Source organism: Phaseolus vulgaris, chromosome 11, assembly GCF_000499845.2.
Source record: "Phaseolus vulgaris cultivar G19833 chromosome 11, P. vulgaris v2.0, whole genome shotgun sequence".
NCBI classification, from domain to species: domain Eukaryota; kingdom Viridiplantae; phylum Streptophyta; class Magnoliopsida; order Fabales; family Fabaceae; genus Phaseolus; species Phaseolus vulgaris.
Window position 1 is genome coordinate 11,430,902 of NC_023749.2, and position 20,591 is coordinate 11,451,492.

The window sequence follows — 20,591 nt, forward strand, 5'->3', positions numbered from 1 at the left end:
AGCAAAAAGTTATGCTCCCACATAACGAATCATGTCCTCTAATCTATCGTCCATTGAGAAATCTACAAACTTTGACTCTTCACGCACAATTGACTAGTATATAATATTTCACCATGCCACGTCCATGTTGTATAATTTTTCAAAAAATCCATCTCACAAAAGATGTTCTCTAATTTCGGAAATACTTAATATCCTTTCATTCAAACAATTGACACAAGGACACCTTATACTTACACCATTATGACTACTATAACGACAATATGTTTTGCAGACTGTATGAATTCTTCCACCCCTCTTTCGTAAGAATCACTTATCTGTGGTGTATTAATCCAACTTCGACCCATAGAACTAGTAAATTAAGAAAATCTAAATTAAAATTGCCGAAAGTCGGACATCCCAGGACTCAGTATCAACGCGTTCTATATAATCAAATGTACTATCTAATTCATTATAAAACTAAATCAAAATTGTTGAAGGTCAGACACCTCCAAACTCAGAATCAGTACGTTTAATATGTAAAAACAATATCTAATCATTAAAAACTAAATCAAAATTGTCGAAGGTCGGACACCCCTGAACTCAGAATCAGTGTGTTCAATATATTAAAACAATATTTAATATTTAAAAACTAAATCAAAATTGATGAAGGTCGGATACTCCCAGACTCAACATTAATGCGTTCAATATATAAAAAAAATATCTAATCATTAAAAACTAAATCAAAATTGTCGAAGGTCGAACACCTTCAAACTCAAAATAAATACGTTCTATATATAGACAATCAAATTTAATATATTATTAAATAATAAATAAAAACACACTAACCTAAAGGGGAGTGGAGCATAAGTCTTGTTATATTGACATGACTTCATTTAAAATAAATACAAATAAATCTTGATTAACATTAATCAAAGTTATATGAGTCAAACATGTTTTCCTCTCATATTAAAGTTGTACTAAGTTAACACAATGTCACTTTGATAAATTTAAACTCATGTCATACATATACAACTTCTTCATAATAAAGTCCTGTGGTAGTAAGAGGATTTATTCCTAGGTAAATAATTTAAAATCTACCCATTTCTATAATTTTTGTAAAATTACACAAATTTGATAAAATTACAGCAACAAAGCTATTTGATATTAAAACAGAGAGACGATATTGAAGTTTCCAAGGGGAACTCTCTTCAGCAGGTACAAGAACGCGGATTGTAAGTGAAGCACACTTGTAGAAAGCTGTCATGGAGTAAAAGATAAGTTACATTGAAGACATGAGATCATAGCCCTTACAAGAGGGTGCATCATGAACATTAGGTTCTCTAGGGAAGCCATTGCTTAGTTGTTCTTCGAGTTGAAGGATGTGTCTAGTGCATGGATAGCATGCAATTGAAACATATGTATGAGTCAGAAAATTGAAGAAGCTTCGCATGAATCTTTGTCCCATTTTATCAGGCTATCACCACCACCCCTATCGATCCAACTCATGCCTTCTAATTAGAGTTTCACCTTCATCTTAAATAAACCCATATTTGGGTTTTCCTTCTGCAAATTATTCACAAACAGCTTTAGAAATATACCACTGCTTTCTCCAAATTCCTTTCTTAGCAATAATGAAATTTTATATCAAGAATAACTTTAGGTCTTAAAACATTATAATAAGAACTAAAGAAGTCTTGAGTTGATTGAAGAATGTACAAGAGTTGTGTAATCTCGTTATTGACTTTTATGAAGAAAAAAAATGTTATAATAAGACAAGGATTTTAGTGGGTTAGGAACAATCATACTCTCTCTTGTTTACTTATTGTCATTTGATTCTTAAGGTTGAAAACGATCTATTTTTGCCTTTATTTCATTTTTTATTATTGATTAAAATTTATTAAATCATGAATACCACTTATTAATGAAAAAAAAGAGGTATTCTAACATTACTTCATATTAAAATTGAAACTTCCAATTTTTTTTCAATATTCTTTTATTATATATAATCTATATATATTTGTAGCAATTTATTTATATATAGCAATATGCAAATAGGGAAAAAAATCAAAATTAAAAAAATTAAAATGTATAATATTTGTAGTTTGATTAATACATTTCAAATCTTAGAATCTTTTAAGAAACTTTTACTATATCTAATTTGATTTTAAATAAATTTTATCACTTCACCGTTAATTTTAACCATCTTTATAAATTTTGTTTCAATAATAATGTTTTATAAGCCTCGCATTTCTATACTTGTTTATTAAAAATATAATTCTTTTATAATTTAAAATTTAATTATTAGAATTAAATTTTAATTTAATGATAGTATTCTAAATAGTACGTATTATTAATATTAAATAAATTGTTCAAAAGCTTTAGAATCTTATATAAAATTAAGATCTTAATATTTTAAAAGTCTTTTATGTTATGATACATAAAAAATGTTCCAAGAGAATATGTTACTAGATCTAACTCTTGCCCCAAATCAAAGTATGTATTTCTATTCGCTAATTCTATTATTATCAACCTCTTTATTAAGGCTTCAAAACTTGAAAACAACACTACCAATAATTACCTTTCCTTACACAAAAAGCCAGTGATGCTCGCATCTTTTGTTATGTGATTTTGGTTTTTGAAGTATTATAGAACTCATCAAGCATCGAAATGATCGATCCTTCTGTTTGTTTGCTTCATTATTACTTAATTTCCAACATAGATTACAAAGCCCCACAATCACAATTGTTTTAGATCCCCCATTAACTTTATTAACAAAAATAAAAAGGGAAAAACTTATCATTTTTCAAAATAACATATTATCCTACAAAACCTTAATAAAATAATCTAAAAGTTAGAATAAAAGAAAAAACTCATTAAAAACAAAAAGGAATTTAATAAGTTGAAAATCCTATATCACATTATGATTGGTAAAAAAAATAATATTTTACTGAAATAAAACAATTTCAAAATTTATTTAGTGAACAATCTTAAAATTTCATCGATCAAAACACAATTGTACATTAAAAACACCAATTTACAACTTTAATTTCACAAATACAATTTTAAAATTATTCAATTCTAATAAATATAATTTCAAAATTCTTCCTTAGACCAAAAAATTATTTCTCTTACTAATTATTATACCGGAGTTCTTAACCTATCATTACTCTATAAATAATGGATTACATTATTAGCAAAGACTACTTATTAATCAGTAGCACAGTTTTTATAAAATAACAAAGAAGAAAGAAGAGAAGAAAAAACACCCCAAGATTTGTTTAATGTAACCTAATCTGGACCTAACTTGGGATGTGAAGAAGAATATTCAAACCATCATATAAAAAGAACATAAAAGTACGTACCTGAAAGCAACTGTTATTTGGTTCTATACGAGACATAGCTTTGCATCCCAAAATTTGAGGTAAACTGAACTTTGAACCAATAGATGAAGAACAAGAAGCTAATGTTGCTTTCAAAAGACACCTTTCACTGATTCCGGGGCTCCTGATTCATTCAATGGACCACAACACCCAGCAAATTGTAAGAACAAACAACAGATAAGAGCTGCTCATAAAAACACTTCCATCATTCTATGCACAATGTCTGATATTTCATCAAACTGTAATAACATCTGGATGTTTTTTTTTCCTTTTCTGTTGTGCTAAGCAGAAACAACCATCGAACAACTAAGAAACGAAAAGGGTTTTATATATAATAAGGTGATGAAAAGCATAGGTTATATGAAAAATAAAGCCATGAATTATGAAGATACCATAGATTAAGCCTCAGGTTGTAAAGATGAAGAAGAGGGTGAAGGAGGAGCAGCCAAGTTTAGTGTGTGGCCACTCCTCTCGAAAAAGAGCTTCCACCTTAAACCAAAAACAATTATATAGAGTCCAAGAATAGAAACGAGTTGAAAAAGAGAAGAAAAAAAAGGTGTAAAAAAATGAGTTGGTTCATTGAATCTAGACGCACACAGGAGTTGAAGGAGAATAGGAGAAAGACAGGAACATAACATCATGGATGTGGGACTTTAGCTGTAAAAAGGTTTGGTAGGTGCGAACAGCATCTGTTTAACGTTTCTCTTTTTGGGGAAAAGAATAAAAACAGGAATTTAATAAAGTTTTTGAGCATCAAATGTTTACACCATATTTTAGTTGGATGCTTCTTCATCAATCAAGATTCCCCTTCAAGTAATCAATCTCCTTAATGAATGGACATTATAAGGATGGGAGTTTTATATTATTGATTTGAAGCTAAACACTGTATTCATGTAATCCCATTATATGTGAAAAATTATAAGAATGTCTTGTGAAGAAACCAAGGGACTAATCCATTAAGTAAACTAAATTCACTGCTCATCCTTTTTTTAACTAGAGTTTGCATATTTAATAAACTTAGTTAAATTTTAAGTATATTATACATTTAGATATTTTTAATTAAATTTCTATTATCTTATTAAATATTCAAATTATTTTTTTTTATTTTTTTACATAAGTATCTATCATTTGATTTAATCGTTAATGACATGACAGTTATTTTAATTCATGTTTGAAAAGAAAAAAATAAATTGATTGGCGAATTAAAAGAAATTAGAGCAGGAAAAATAAGTTCATAAGGGAGTTGGAAATTAACATATAAAAATAATGGTTAAAAAAATAACGTTTTGAAAATACATAAATTTATATGAGATACTTCAAAACTTAATTAAATTTATATAATTAAGATCAATAAAATTATTTTACATTCTTATCAGTTATATTTTGTAATTATTTTCAAAAGTGGAGCTATATTATATTTTATACCCCTATTTGTATTAGGTTAAGGCATATCTTCGTGTCTTATTTTCTTACAAGTATTTGACAGTTATCCAAAAAGTCCTCCATGCCCAGAACAACAAAAATATGTTTTTGGGTTAGATGAAAAGAATGAAAAAGAGGTAATTTCTTCTTCCACATCCACATTTTCTTTCTGTACCTCCTCAAATCTTTTAATTCTAAAATTATTCTTAAGTAAAAGGATATGATTTTTTTGTTATTTCCAAATTATATAATTCTTAGACCTTTCAAATTCTAAAAATTGGAGTATTTGGATGGTGTTTTTTGAATCCAAAAAATATATTATAAATTTAATTTTGTATTATGAATTTTAAAATTTGTAATACATTTTCAAACTTAGAAAATAACTTGGAATAAATTGACAAACGAAATAACGTTGTTTTGGGTACTAATCATACTAATAATATATGATAGTAGATGTTTAGTACAGTTAAATTGATTTTTTAAATAGTGGAAAATAAATATATTTTCATTACATAATTGAAAAAAAACTATATCGTTAAAAAATATAATGTGTATTTCTATAATCAATATTTTGAAATATAATGTAATTTCAAAATAAAATGAAATCAAATAAATGTACAAATTAAAATTCCAATAAAACCAGAAAATATATTGAATCCAGTTTTGTAAAGGTGAAACCATTAACTACTACAAAAGATATTTAAAAGTATTCTTCAGTGATTATTTAACAACCAATATCAATTAAAACCATTCAGTATAAAAAGGACATTTAAAAAGTATTTTGTATTCACTAGTTAATAACCAAATAGATTAAAACATGATGATAAACTTTCTAATATTTCAGAGGTCTTCTATTAATGTACCCGATCGATATTGGACTAGTTACTATTGATTTCGGTGACCGATTGTCTAAGCCAAAGAATATATCAGGAGACACAATAAATGATAATAATGACAGTTACAACAATACTTAATGAGTCATAATTCATATTCTAATATATATGGGAATATCTCTGACAAATCAGCTAAATACTAATTAACTACCTAAAGATATTTTTATATACTTTCCTATAAGTAAGGGATTATGCTTCAAATCAGGGGATAACAATTGATACTTGATTTGTTTAGCCCATGATACTTTATTGGTTTAGCCCATTACCATAAGGGTCCATGACCAATAGTATAAATACTTCTCTTTAGAGGTGTAAGGTACGCTTTTACCAATTACCAGAATACACTCTTGACAGAGTACTCACTTGAGCGTTGGAGTACTTTTTGCACGTCACCCCCGACCGAGCATCGACATTAAAGGAAGGAGGCTTGAAGGAAGTAACCAGAGGATCACCGACACATCAACAATTGTACCCCCAGTCACAAGTACTATCTAGGCCCCCTACCTATACAGGTACAATTGGCGTCCACCGTGGGGTCGAGGTAGTATTCAACTTCAACAACAAGAATAGATTAATAATAATGGTGTCAACAAGGAACGATACCAACAACGATTGGATGGCGAACGAACAGATCGCAGTAATCCGGACCCTCCAGGCACAAATGGAGGAGTTACGACAAAAAGGCATTGAAGAATAACAACAGATTGAATAGGATTGGCGACGAAATAAGGAAGAGATGCTCCTTCTCAAGGAACATAATAGAGAGCTAAAGCAGCAACTTGATGGGTGTGAACGAGAAGAACAATCTTGAACACAGACTCATCAAAGTGATCAAAGTTCCAAACACACCCCTTCGTCGCGAAGACCCGAGAGGGCATCCTTTTATGGATGAGATCATCGAAACACAACTCCCTTCCAAGTGGAAGGGATTAACCATTAAACTCTACGACAGTTCTACCGACCCGGACGAACACGTAAATATCTTCAAGACACAGATGACCCTTTACACAACCAACAAAGCATTATGGTGTAAGGTTTTCCCTACCTCTCTCAAGGAGGAGCCCCTTGACTGGTTCACCCAACTCCCTCCTAATTTTGTGGATCGTTTTAAAGTTTTGACGGCTATGTTCACCACTCAATATGCAACAAGTCGACCGCATCATACCTCTTTCATGTTCCTCCTTAACGTAAAACAAGAAAAGGGGAGTCTTTTTCGGGCATTCATGTATAGATTCAATAAATTTTGTATGGGTATCAGAAACCTTGTGTCAGAGATAGCCATGCACCACCTCGTCTCGACAATCTGGCCAGGAAGATTTACTGAAAGCTTGATCAAAATATCAGCCAAAAATATTAATGAGTTGAGAAATCGTGCAACCAAGTTCATGCATATAGAGAAACACACCGATTATCATAAAAGCATTCAGTTCGTGAATGAAGATAAAGAGAAGAAGAAGAAGAAGAAGAAGAAGAAGAAGAAGAAGAAGAAGAAGAAGAAGGACAGAGTCATTCGGATTGCCTCAGAGAAAATTGGAGACACCGGTTTCTTAGTTATACCCCATTGACGGTCCCAAGGGGAAGAATTCTGAACGAGGCATTGTAAGCCGAGTTGATTCTGGCCCTTAGGCAGTTGCAAAGTCCGAGGAACGCTGATACGTCTAAGCATTGTCAATACCATCGCAATTATGGCCATACGACCAAAGGCTACCAAACACTGAAGGATAGCATAAAGAACTCATCCAAGTTGTCCACCTGCACAAATTCGTCAAGACTAATGTCAACTCGTACCGATCTTCGCAAAGGGAAAGGTACCCACCTAGAGGCTGAAATGAACAATACGATCGGCGTGGACGAGAAGGCTCGTGTCGTTGGAATGACAACCAAAGTCCGACGAAACAAAGACGAAGGAGTGAGAGCCTAGTACGGAGAACTCGACAACGAAGTGAGAGTCCTAGAAGGAACAATCAGACCAAACACGGAGTCTGGGAGGTCATCAATACTATAGTTGGGCTGATCCCATTCCTGAACCCCGGACGAGAGGTAAACATAATCGCACGAGGTTTCGCTAGAGGTGGATGCTCCAATTCCGCTAGGAAGAAGCATCTTTGGGCCATTCAGTCGGTCCATTATGTAACCACCCGAAGCCGACCGAGGATGCCCCCAATCACCTTTACAGACGACGATTTTACTGCAATTAACCCAGCTCAGGACAACCCCCATGGTAATCACTGTGGAGATAGATAAGTTCGCAATCACCAAGGTTTTGGTGGACCAGGGTAGCTCGGTGATATCCTGTATTGGGATACCTTTAAGAAAATGAGGATTCTAAAGTTGGAAATCTAGTCTTACAACAAAGCTTGTCCTAAGGATTTTTATCCTCTGTCGTGCATTGATCTACTCGTCGATGGAGAAGTAGGTCACATTATCCTGAGTTTTTTATATGCATATTCTAGATACAACCTAATCCAGATGCATTTGAGAGACAAAGAAAAGATAGCTTTCATGACTGAGTGTAACAACTTTTATTACGAAGTTGTGCCTTTCGGCCTAAAAAATGCAGTTGTCGCCTATCAACGACTGATTGACTACATTTTCAAGGGAATGCTCGGCCGGAGTGTTGAGGTTTATGTGGATGACTTTGTCGTCAAGTCTGAATCATACCAACAACACATCAAAGACTTACAGGAAGTGTTTCAAGCCCTCCGCGACCACAACATGAGGCTTAACCCTAACAAGTGTGTGTTTGGTGTGGAAGGAGGAAAATTCTTGGATTTTATGCTTGTTCATCGTGACATAAAAGCAAACCCTGAGAAATGTAGGGCAATCACCGAGATACGAAGCCCTGAAAATGTAAAGGAAATTCAAAGGCTAATCAAGCGGCTTGCAACACTTTATAGGTTCTTACCAAAGCGAGTAGAGAAGACCAAGCTTATTGAGCAGTTGCTACGAAAGGCGGATAAGTTTCGATGGACAGACGAGTGCAAAGGAATATTCCTCCAGTTGAAAGCTTTCTTGGTGTTCACTCTGGTTATTCAAAAACCATACGCCAAAGAAGTCATAATCGTTTATCTCAATGTTTCAAAGGATGCTATCAGCGCAACATTAATCCAAGAGGTAGAAAAGGAGGAACGATCAATGTACTTGTTTTCTTCTGATCGATCAAGATCTTTATCACCGAGGATACACTCGGCCACTCTTAAAATGCATCACTTCTGAATAGGCTACTTATGTTATGCGGGAAATTCATGAAGGAATATGTGGTACGCACTCGGGTGTTAGGACAATGGCAGCTAAGGTGTTACAGGCGAGCTATTATTGGTCGACCGTTCAGGGAGACTGTACAGAATTTGTGTGGAAATGTGTTAAGTGTCAGGAGTACGGTAGTTTATCTCACCAAAATCCTGAGAACCTTCATTACATTCTCTCCCCAAGGCCATTTGTGAAATGGGGGATGGACATCATCGGACCCTTTACTCCACAGAATGGGCAATGCAAATTTTTGTTAGTGGGAATAGACTATTTTACCAAGTGGATAAAGGTCGTACCCATAACAGTCATCATAGCATGGAATGTCCAAAATTTCGTTTGGAAAAACATTGTGTGCCGCTTCGGAATACCACACACCATCATCACCGACAATGGTCGACAATTTACCGACCGAGGACTAGCTGAGTTTTCCAAAAAAGTTGATATTAGAGATATCACAAGCTCGGTGCAGGACCCGCAAACCAACGGCCAAGCCTAGGCCGCCAATAAAATCATTCTTAATGATTTAAAAAAGAGACTCGACCCAGCTAAGGATAAATGGACCGAAGATCTCGAGGTCTTGTGGGCTTACCGATGTACACCACATTTGACTACACAAGAAACCCCATTCAGTCTAACTTATGGGACAAAAGTTATGATCCCAATTGAAATCAGAGAACCCTCTCTACGACGACAATTTCTGGATTTGAATCTTAACAAGGAAAGTTTGTTGGTCGACCTCGACCTGATCAACAAATTTAGGGCAAAAGCAAGGGAAGAAGCATACAAGGTTTGAGCGGCAAGAAGGTATAATTCGAAGGTAAAACCAAGATTCTTACAAAAGGGAGATTTAGTCTGGCGGATGCGCAACGAAGCTCGGAAGAATGAAGGCAAGTTCTTGAGCAATTAGGAAGGACCTTTTCGAATTTCAGACATAACGGTCGGCTAAGTCTATTACTTGGAATTTTTATCAGACAAAATTGTACCGACAACGTGGAATGCTACACATCTAAATATAATACCTATTTATTAGTTACCAGTATATATTTTCATCTCTACTAATTATAGAATATTTAATGAAATGAATTAAATTGAACTAAAATTAATTTGCTTAAATTAAAACTAAACTAAAATATCAATAAGGTAATATATTTTTCATTTTGGAGTTTGGAGACTCGTAATTTTATTCTTACAAAAATTGTTTTTATCTTTTAACATCTAAATGATGTGAAAATTTAACGGAACATGATGGAAGATTAACTATATTTTCTATTTTTAAATTCAACTATATTTTTTTTCAAAAATTGAAATAATTTAACTATTTAAATTGCATTAATATTGCACATTCATAGAAAAAAAAATAATAGTCTTATTTCTTTTCGTTCAAATTCATAAAATAAAATTCCAACTACATTACTATTACACATTAGAAAAAAAAACAAAAAAAATATAACTTTATTTTTTCGGTTCAAATTCATATAAAAAAATCATTTTAAATAACAATGTAATAACCACACACTACTAAAAAAATCATTAAATAAAAACTAATTTTAGAAACAAAAAATAATTAATTGTAATATTGAATAAATTATATACTATTTTATAGACTAAAAATATTATTGGTATCTAAATTAGTTTCTATTATTGATAAATAGTTTCTAAATTGGTATCTAATCAGATTAACTAACAAGGTATTAGCTAGCAATTATTTAAATTATAAAGTTGGTAGCTAAAACATTAGGAGTTAATTAATTAGATATCAAGTTAGAAAATATTTATCAATAACAAAAACTAATTTAGATACTAATATTTTTTTTCCTCTAAAATAGTATCTAATTTAGTAAATATAACAACTAATTATATTTTGTCTCTAAGATTGGTTTTATTTAATGATTTTCTTGTAGTGATATTTTTAAAGACAAATTATATATAATATATTAATAAAAATATTACCGTGTTAATATAGAAAGACATAAATTATAAAAAAAAGTGTAATTAACTACTAATGGTTTCAGCTACCAACTATTTAGATTTTAAATTTGGTAGCTAAAATCTTGGTAGCTAATTAGATACCAATTTAGAAATTATTTATTAGTAATATAAATTACTTTATACACCAATAATTTTTTTATCTCTAAAATAACATCTAATTTAGTCAATATAGTGATTAATTATTTTTTATCTCTAAAATTAGTTTATATTTGATGATTTTCTTGTAGTGTGTCACTTTTAGTGGCTAACCCTTCTAGTGCATAAGGAAAAAACTACCTCAAGCACCCCACACATAGCCTCTTTGTCACACACATCTTAAACGTCTATGCCACCTTCCAATCATCAAAGTGGTGTCGCTTTGCCACGGTTGGGATCACCATCCTTTGCACATCCCATTCCAACCCATATTTGTCTATTCTTTGTGTATTGATAGTTTGACTCTCATTCTCTTTGTTTCTCGTTTTCCCTTTTTTTTAATATTTATGTAAACACATTAAGTTTGAAATGTTATGTTACACAATGAGCACGAGTCTTTAATAACATTCTATTGATCTCAACGTTTAGTCATACTCTTACAAAACGACAACTTCTAGCTTCAACATTTCTCATGAAAAAATATTATTTACGATGTTGTGTACTGTTGAGAGTTTATTGTTGTCATTATATTGCATTAAAAAATAAAAATGTCGAAGTTGTTCAAATCTCCATACTATGATTCAATGAATGAGACTACAAGTATGTACCAACTTGAGATGGACAAAATGAAATCTGACATGGGTGATAAACTTGTAATTTAATAGTACATTACGCCATATATTTCCCCACCTATCTTCACTGTCTTAACACACTTGATGTGTTTATGTATGGCTTCCACTTCAAATGTTATGATTTTCCTTCTCCCTACTTTACTTTGTGTGTTTCTTCCCATCTAGATATTGCTTGATTAAGCTTGTTGTAAATTAGATATTTGATGTGGCAGATACGCTTATGCATTTTGCAATATAAGGAACTTGGTCTCCAGCTCCATATTTATAGTTAACCTGCATTTGTTGTTGCCAATTTACCTTTAAGCTAGCTTCCATCATGCTTTGACTATTTTATTCACTTCTACATATAACTCCCTTACTACTTTAAAGCTTTATCAGCTAATTGTTATTAGTTTTGTTATGCTTATCCTTTTTTTATTGTAACATCCAAACTTCACAATTGTGGAATGTTAATCGGGGATCAATAGTGCCATCATGGAGGTTTAATTAGTGTTTGTCGGCCTTTATGCCTTGTTAATGTGCCAATGCGCTTTGGCATACCCTATTTTACCCTTGTTACTATGTTGCAATTGTGGATATTTTCATAGGTACCTCTTAGCATATATCTTACCATCATTCCTACCTTAGTACCATTCACTTAAGATCTATTCTGATTTCTAACTGGCTCACATTCTCATTTCTAGCTGGCTCACATTCTCATTTCTAGGGAACTGACATCTTAAACAAAAATCCCTAGCTTATACTTCATATCACACTCTAGTCATTATCATCTAAAGGATATTTTAGCATGCTAGGTTGCATTGAGTCAATTAAAAAAAGACATTTTTATCCTTTATCTTTTATTTCTCCTCCTCCTAACATTTCTAAATACATACTTCCTATATCAATTAGAGTATATACTTTCTGTAAATTTTGGACATAAAACACCAATTAGAGTATGAAAATTTAGCGTTTGGAAACTTGTTGATTATCCATGCCCATGCATTAGCACTTGCTTGGCAAAATATCTCCTATGCATCCACCCTTTTGTTCCTAAATATAATTTCATTTGTTTGTTTCCATATATTCCATGTGATTCCAATTCACATAATTTTCCATACTTGTTTTCCTTTATTGTTTAGTTTCATAATCATTAATTGTTGGATGTGTTTTTTCAATTGAAAGTGAAAGGTCGTGTTGATGTTAATATAATGATAACATGAATTCCATATTTGTTTTGCTACGTTCCACTTAATGGGTATATGATTTAATGTTTCCCACAAATCCACGCATAACACACATAGTATTGCATACAAAAGCACCCTTAGGAGTTAGCTTATCCTTAGTCAAAACTCTATTATGAATTAATCTCCAAGCAAATAAATGGGCTGATGGTGGGGTTTTAATGTTCTGGAACTGGTTATAGACTTCTCTATGTTGTTCACCACTATTGAAAATGAAGCTTTGATGCCTCCAAATCTGTGAAGAGAGCTTGATGCCTGTGCTGCTGAGTTTGGGGTTTAGTTATAGGTAGTTTGGAATTTTTGAAATTCATTCTTAATCCAAAGCACAACTGAATCAATCTGGTTTTGAAAATGAAAAGTGTTTTTCTAAGCTAAAGTGAAAAACAACCGATTGATTTCTCGGTTTAGTCGGTTGTTTTACACTCAGCTTGTTTGGAGGGTTTTCAAACTATTTTTGACTTGGTTGACTAACTGTCAAACCAATTCAACCGGTTAAAACGACATTTCAACCGGTTGATATTTGAATTTCTTAACAGCTTTTCAAAAACCTGTTAAATCTGTTTTCAGTTGATTTGAAACTGTTTTGGCTCGTGTTTAACTGCCTAAAATAGCTAGTTTGAAGAACTATAAAACTGGGTTACCTTCCATATTTGAATACACAGAAAGAGAGATTAAGAAATTGTTTTGAGAGAGATTTGATTCAAGCTTTGCAAGAGTGCCTAAGGCTGTGCAATTGGTTGAAGAAGTGAATTGGTAGCTCTGTGATTTCCTGTACACCAGGTGTAATCGGTTCCTTCTATTCTTGTATTTGTTTTTCATTTTGTATACTTGTAAAACTGTAAATCTGTAAGGCCAGAGGTTTTCTGACTGTGATTGTGAAAAGGCAAAGAGGGTGTGTATTCTTGTGTGATCAAGATCACCTCTTTGTAGTATTGTGTAATTGTAATATGTTGTTGGTTACTTAGTGAAATACCCAATGGTTTTTTGGGCACTGGATGTAGTTCTGGTAAGAAGTGAACCAGTATAATTGATTGTGTGAACCTTCTCTCTCTCAATCATTATAAACTATTTGATTTGGGTTTTGTCTTTGCTGTTATAAACAACTGGTTAAATCGAAATTTCAACCGATTGTTTTTCTGCAAACAATTTTAACAGTTTGATTTCTTAGCTTCCCTGATTGCTCTTTCTGTAATTTTTCATAAATCTTCATTTTTAGCTAACATTTGCGAAAATCTTGTGTTAAACAATTCACCCCCCCTGTTAGGTCATTAATTCTTACAACCACAACAAATTTGTAACTTATTATAAGTTGATTTTTACTATGTACGTTTTTGTATATATCCTTAACACTCCATATCTAGGGATGACAAAACAGGTTAGCCTAACATTTATTTTCTTGATTCAACATTAGCTCGCCAAAAGTAGGGCGGGGCGTGCTGGCCCATCAAGGTTATATGGGCTGAAATAGATAACCCGCCCCGTGATAGGGTGGGTTGACAAGTTTTTACTTTTTTTGTAATTTTTTATTTTTGATCTATTTATTTAGTTGTTGTCCTTGATATCATATATTTGGATAATAAAAACGCAAGGAATAACAATAAAATTTAATCAAACTATAATATTCAAATCAAAAAATATTTATGCCTAACAAAATAAAGTAAATATCAACAATACCTCAATGAATCATATGATGTATAAAGAAATTAATGAAAATAAAGTTTTATATAAAACATTGATCACAACCAATTTTAATTTCAAAAGCATGAGATTCTTCTTTAAAAGTGTAAAAAAACAAAGTAATTAGTAGTTAAAACCTAGATAACTAATGTTAAATATCAATTTACACTAAAAAAAAATTAAAATTAATTTGAAGAGCAATTTATTAGTAGAGGTTATTATAGGCATGTCTGATTTTTAAGATATATTTGAAGGGGCTTTTGTTCCTGTTTTACTGTAACAATTATGAAAAATAAGTGCAGAGTAGCTGAATATTTTCCCCTGTTTTTTCCATGTGAGACATGCAATTACTAACCAGGTTTAACCGTTCATATGCTTGTTTCTAACCTATAAAAAACATGTATGGAGGATATTTTATTGTTTGAGAACTCATGAAGGCAAGACGGGGGACTTATAAGGATAGGTTTCCATTAAGACTCATCTTTGAGTTCATGTTTAATTTGGTCCTCGATGTGGTACCAGAGACATAAAAACTATTCTTAAATAATGTTTTATGTGGACATTATAGTTTTGATGGAGGAAGCAAGGTAGATGTTAACTATAAATTTGGGTTTTGGAGATTGGCATCAAAACCAAAGGTTTTTCCTTGAGTAGGAGTGGTACGCAATATATGCAATTTTTTAGCAAAAAAAAACAATAGGAAAATTACTTGAAAGTATAAATTGGGAATGTCTAACTGCAACGTAGATCAATATTACAGAATGTTTAGGAAATTAATGAAGATGTCACACAAAGGAGAAAACATTGAGTTATATGTGAGCACAAAGCTCCTACCAAGGTAAAAGAGAAGTTTTTTCGTATTGCAGTATGATAGTAAGATTAATTATTCTATATAGTTGTGAATCTTGAGCTTTAAGAATTAGAATGAGAGAAAAAATAGAGCAATGAAAATGTGTTTGTTAAGATGAATGTGTTGTTGTAAAGAAAAAGGACATAATAGAAGATGATTGTATAAGAAAAGATATTGGTGGTAACTTAAGTGTGACAATGATTGAGGAAAAGATAATATAAAACCAGTTTATATGTGTATGCTTATAGGGAAGACTTCACAGCATATGCAGATGTGTGCTTTAGAGAATTTGGTGACAGAGTTAAGCACACGACTACAGTGAAGATGGTCATCATCATGTCATTTTGAAATGGTTAATCATCATTTTATTTATTCAGACAACAATCTTTTTTGGATGCAGGCTATGCAGCAAGGCATTATTGGGTTAAATATAATTTCTTTTGGTTATCTTCCAAAAACTAACTCCACTGATGATGTAAGGGCTGCTCAAAGGGCCTAAGACTTCAATATTGGGTGGTAAGTAAGTAACAATATAGTCACGATACTTCTTTCTAATACCTGTTGACATTAACAAATTTTCATTTTGGGAATGCAAAGAACCAAGTCTGGATCTTCAAAAAATAAACAAATGAACTATACTAAATGACGAAACAAGATTTCTATATGCTCAAATGTTTTCCTTTATGTAACAGTCCCTAAAACTTATAGCATGATAATACACACATCCCTTTGCCTTGCATGTAAGTTGAGCTAAAGAATGTGTTGACAATGATTAAACTCTTGGATCATTTCTGAATGTCGTAAATAATTTTACATTTCATACAAGGTTGCATTAAAGGATTTTTATAAAAATCCGACATTTTTCCCAATCAAAAAAGTGGCATAGCTTTTAATTTATACATTAATTGCTACAGAGTAAATTTTTGTCTATGATTTTATTTCAGGTTTATGGATCCCATTACATTCGGAGATTACCCTGATACAATGAGAGTAATTGCATTAGTTCTAAAAATATATCAATTTTGTTTTCTAGTAACTCTGATTATTAAACTTTATTAGCATATATTATTTTCATAGTCATATATAGTACACATTATAGGCTGAAAAAAAACCTCAACTATTTAAGTAGGAAAAGACATAAATGTTATCCCTTGTAGCTGTGATAACAAAGCAGCCACAGATTTAGGACACATGGCTTTTCTTGAGCAAAGAAAAATGAAGAAATATAAGTTTATGAGGTAAAAATATGAAATACTTTTTGTTTGGTAGGAAAAAACAACTAGAATGGATTAATAGAAATGGTGAATGAAAATATAGGAGAAATACAGTAAAATTTCCAAAAGTTTATTCTGCTGCATATTCTCAATGGTGTATCACCTATTTTATGTATCAAGCTCAACATATAAGGGTGTACAACGTCATCCATTGGTTAGGAACCTGGGTAGTTACAGTTCAAACCTCTAGATAAAACTAATTAAGAAAAAAGGCAGAGAAGAGGCATAATTTAGTTGCCTGCATTCTAATCTATAATCTATTTATTATGCATGGAAATTGTGTGTGCCAGCATCACCATAGTATTCATTTAACTAGTACCTTTCAGAAATCGTTATATGCTTCTCTTACTTTCTCCCTTCATTTGTTTTTCCACTGTTCTAGATTCAATATCAGCCTTTTGCTGGCTATTTTTCTTTGGTAATCATGAAATCCTTTAATAAAGCTTCTTGCTGTCAGGTGGGTCTGAATCTGATGCTAATGAAGTCTTTACTAATGGAAGGGTAAGATTGTCTTGGTCTCTGATTATTTCATAGAGTACTCAGTTTGTATGGTGTTTGTGCATGATATTCGAGTTTGATTAGTTTGTGTTATAGGTAACTTATCCCATTGATGAAAGCACATTTTTTTAGTGATGATCTGCTTCTTCTTGAATCAATAGAGTTTAAGCAGAGGACAAAGCACATTCTGGAAATCATTGAAGAAGTAAAATGGCAGCATGTTGACCCTGACATGCTGACTAGGTTTCTTGATCTTCTCACTATCTATTTTGGATCTGTTTTCTATGATTATTGCTTGGTGTTACATCTGTCATTCTTCCATCACTAACTTTCATTTTGCATTTTTCCTGGTATGAAAGAAAGTGAGTATTTCTTAGTATATGACTATGTGGACCACATTACACCAGTTATTTTCTATATGCAAATAATCATACCCCAGTTAAAGGTTATCTAGATCAACATTCTAGGGGACATATGTTTTTTTTTCCAGCAAAGTAGGATATTATATCATCATCATAATCATAATAATAATAATGGTAACTCCCACATAAAACATCTCTACCACCTACATTCATTGATAAGTAAATCTAGGGGTCATATGTACATTTCACTTATGTGGTCTTCTGAGCTATATGCATGAGTTAGAGACAAACATAACGTGGTTCCAGCATTAGGAGGGAAATTGTAGTTTAGAACGAGTGCAAGTTTAAGAACACTTCGATTGGCTGTTACCCATTATTAGTTTGTGTTCTTTGCAGTCCTAAGTCAGATGTTATACCTGAAACTAAAGTTTGTTCATATGTTAAGATTTTGTCAATTGTTTTGAGAAATCCTTATAGAAGTTCATGAAGCATTTTTTATATGATTTTCTTTTTCAGTTATTGGTGGATAAAATTTGCAAATATTATTTATCCAATCTCTATCTATTTTTAGAAAATATGACAATTATTTAATATTTCCTTGTGTATTTTTGTAGCAAATTCATTAGTGACATTGTCATGGCCGTGAGGGAGAAAAGTTCTGAAAGTGTCCATGTCAGAGATTTTGAATGACGAACATAGATAATTTTGTTTATTGTAAACTCAATTTAGATGGAATTATGTGTAGAATATTAAAGGCATATATAGTTCTTATTGAATTTATAATTCTTTGAAGGTTGATTCATGTCTAGACTACTGATTTAAATTATACAATTTTAATAGTTTAATACCATGGTTTAACAAGGCCATCTATTATTATGTTTATGTTTGTGACCTTTTCAGTTGCCCTTTTGCATTGCTGCTTCTGTCCGATTTAGTACTATGATTTTGCTGGCTCCTTTTTGCATTTTTGTCCTTATAAGCTTGCAGAAATAGTTAATTAGAAAACATTATCTAAATTTTTTTAAATAATAGCATTTTTATTTTCATAAATTTTGTTTGATAAAAATTATCGGTATAATAAATTTAATTTTTTATAATAAGAATCAAACCTAAACCTGTGTTTATTATTTTAATATTAATCATTAAATGAACTTTAATGAATAAGATGAATCAATTAGTAAGTAATATGTATTTCTTATATCATATAATTATTTGATATTAATACAAAATCGTATTAATCACATACTATACTATACACATTTTCTACCTCAATAATTTAGTGTCTATATTTTTATTATGAAAAAAAATATACCTATATAACATTACCAAACCCTGGAAAGTAAAATAAAAAAGTTGAAGTGTATTAGTGTTAGGTGGTAGAAGAAGAACATAGGGTTTGAGAAAATTGTTGGACTATTTTGGTTCAAAAGTTTTATAATTTGTCACCTAATTTTTCATATATGCACCTCCTAAAAAGTAATGGGGTTTTCAAACTGTCGGGAATAGCGGGGGTTTCAAAACTGTTGGGAATAGCGGGAGTTTTAAAACCGTCAGAAAGTGATTATTGTCTAGGGGTTCGTAGAAACCACCGGTAATCACTTAGCGACGCTGGATCTTCCAGGAGAAAAGCAAAACGCGGATAACGCACTTAACGGGGGTTAAAATCGTCGATAATACCAAATATAAACCTCGTTAAAATTATATTTTATTGTAGTGCTAAAAATTAGTGTATAAATTTTTTATTAATGATACAAACATTTTATATACCAATAATTTTTCAGTTTATAAAATATATCTAATTTGGTCAATATAATAATTAATTATTTTCAGTATCTAAAATTATTTTTTATTTTAATGATTTCTTTTAGTGTTTAAAAAACATATCCATTTTAATTCAACTAAAGCTATTTGAAAACCCAATAAAATATACCAAGACAAAGAAATAAAGGAAGTTAATTTGCTGTTATTGTAATTATTTCAATAACCATGCATCTCACGTCTGTTGCTTAAATTATTTCTTTAGTATCAATGTTTAGATTTAAGTCCCAGCTAACGTGTTGATTAGTAATATTTATCGATTATAAGATTTCACTACATTAGGGCATTCATTCATGACATGGTTTTGTCTTTAAAAAAATATTTCAAATAGGTCAAGGGAAAAAGGTGTTTATATATCACTTTAATCTAAATTTCAATAATTATATGGACCTCTTTTATTTAGTGGCAGATTTGAAAACAAAAACCAACATTAAAAGAAAACTCCAAAGATTTTATGCACAAGACACACCCAATTGATAATGGAATCCTAAGTTGAAAAGGATTTGCAATTAACAAACAATCAAAACCACATTAACATAATTTGTCAAACTTGATGAAAGAGATAGTTACTTACCTTTTGCAGAATCTCTGGGTTTTCTGTGCATACAGTATATATGTGACATGTCTCTTTTACGTTCTATCAAGATAAAAAAGGATCATTTCTGGAACTAGGTACGTAGGTTCCTCCAAAAAAATTGTGATTTGTGACTGTGTATAAAAGAATTCAGAGGGAAACTTGGATCTTGGTCTAACCTACATTGAAGGTGTTCTCTAGAATGTTCATCTGCTTCATGTTCTTGTACCTTTCGAGTAATAAGATAATAAGTTGTGTCACGAAAGTGTGATTACCTAAGCCCTCAACTATAATATATTCATGGTTCCAAGTGTGTGTTGTTTTTATTTGACGAAGCCTTTATTAATTTCACTATAAGAGAAAAAATAATCAAAGTAATTTAGTGAAGTTAATATAATTCTATAAATTTATTTAATTAATGGATTTTTTTTTTAATTTGTTAAGTTTCAAATGTTATTGAAGTTTTTTTATTTCCGTTAAATTTTAAAGATATTTTAAAATTTTAGCAAAATAATGAAGTTTTTTTCAACCTTAGTTAAATTTTAAAGTTTTATTTTAAAACTTCAATAAAATAGCAAAGATTTTTTTTAACCTTTATTAAATTCTAAAGGTTTATTCTAAAACCTCTACAAAATA

At 31.4% G+C, this 20,591-nt stretch overlaps 1 long non-coding RNA gene across 1 annotated transcript; it reads right to left on the reverse strand.

Moving 5' to 3' along the window:
* Window positions 1-961: 961 nt before the first annotated feature.
* Window positions 962-3,910, reverse strand: LOC137830499 (uncharacterized). The gene is made up of 3 exons (XR_011084239.1): window positions 3,752-3,910; window positions 3,342-3,483; window positions 962-1,542 (listed from the first exon to the last, which is right to left on the reverse strand). It is a non-coding gene; the product is annotated as an uncharacterized lncRNA (long non-coding RNA).
* Window positions 3,911-20,591: the final 16,681 nt, after the last annotated feature.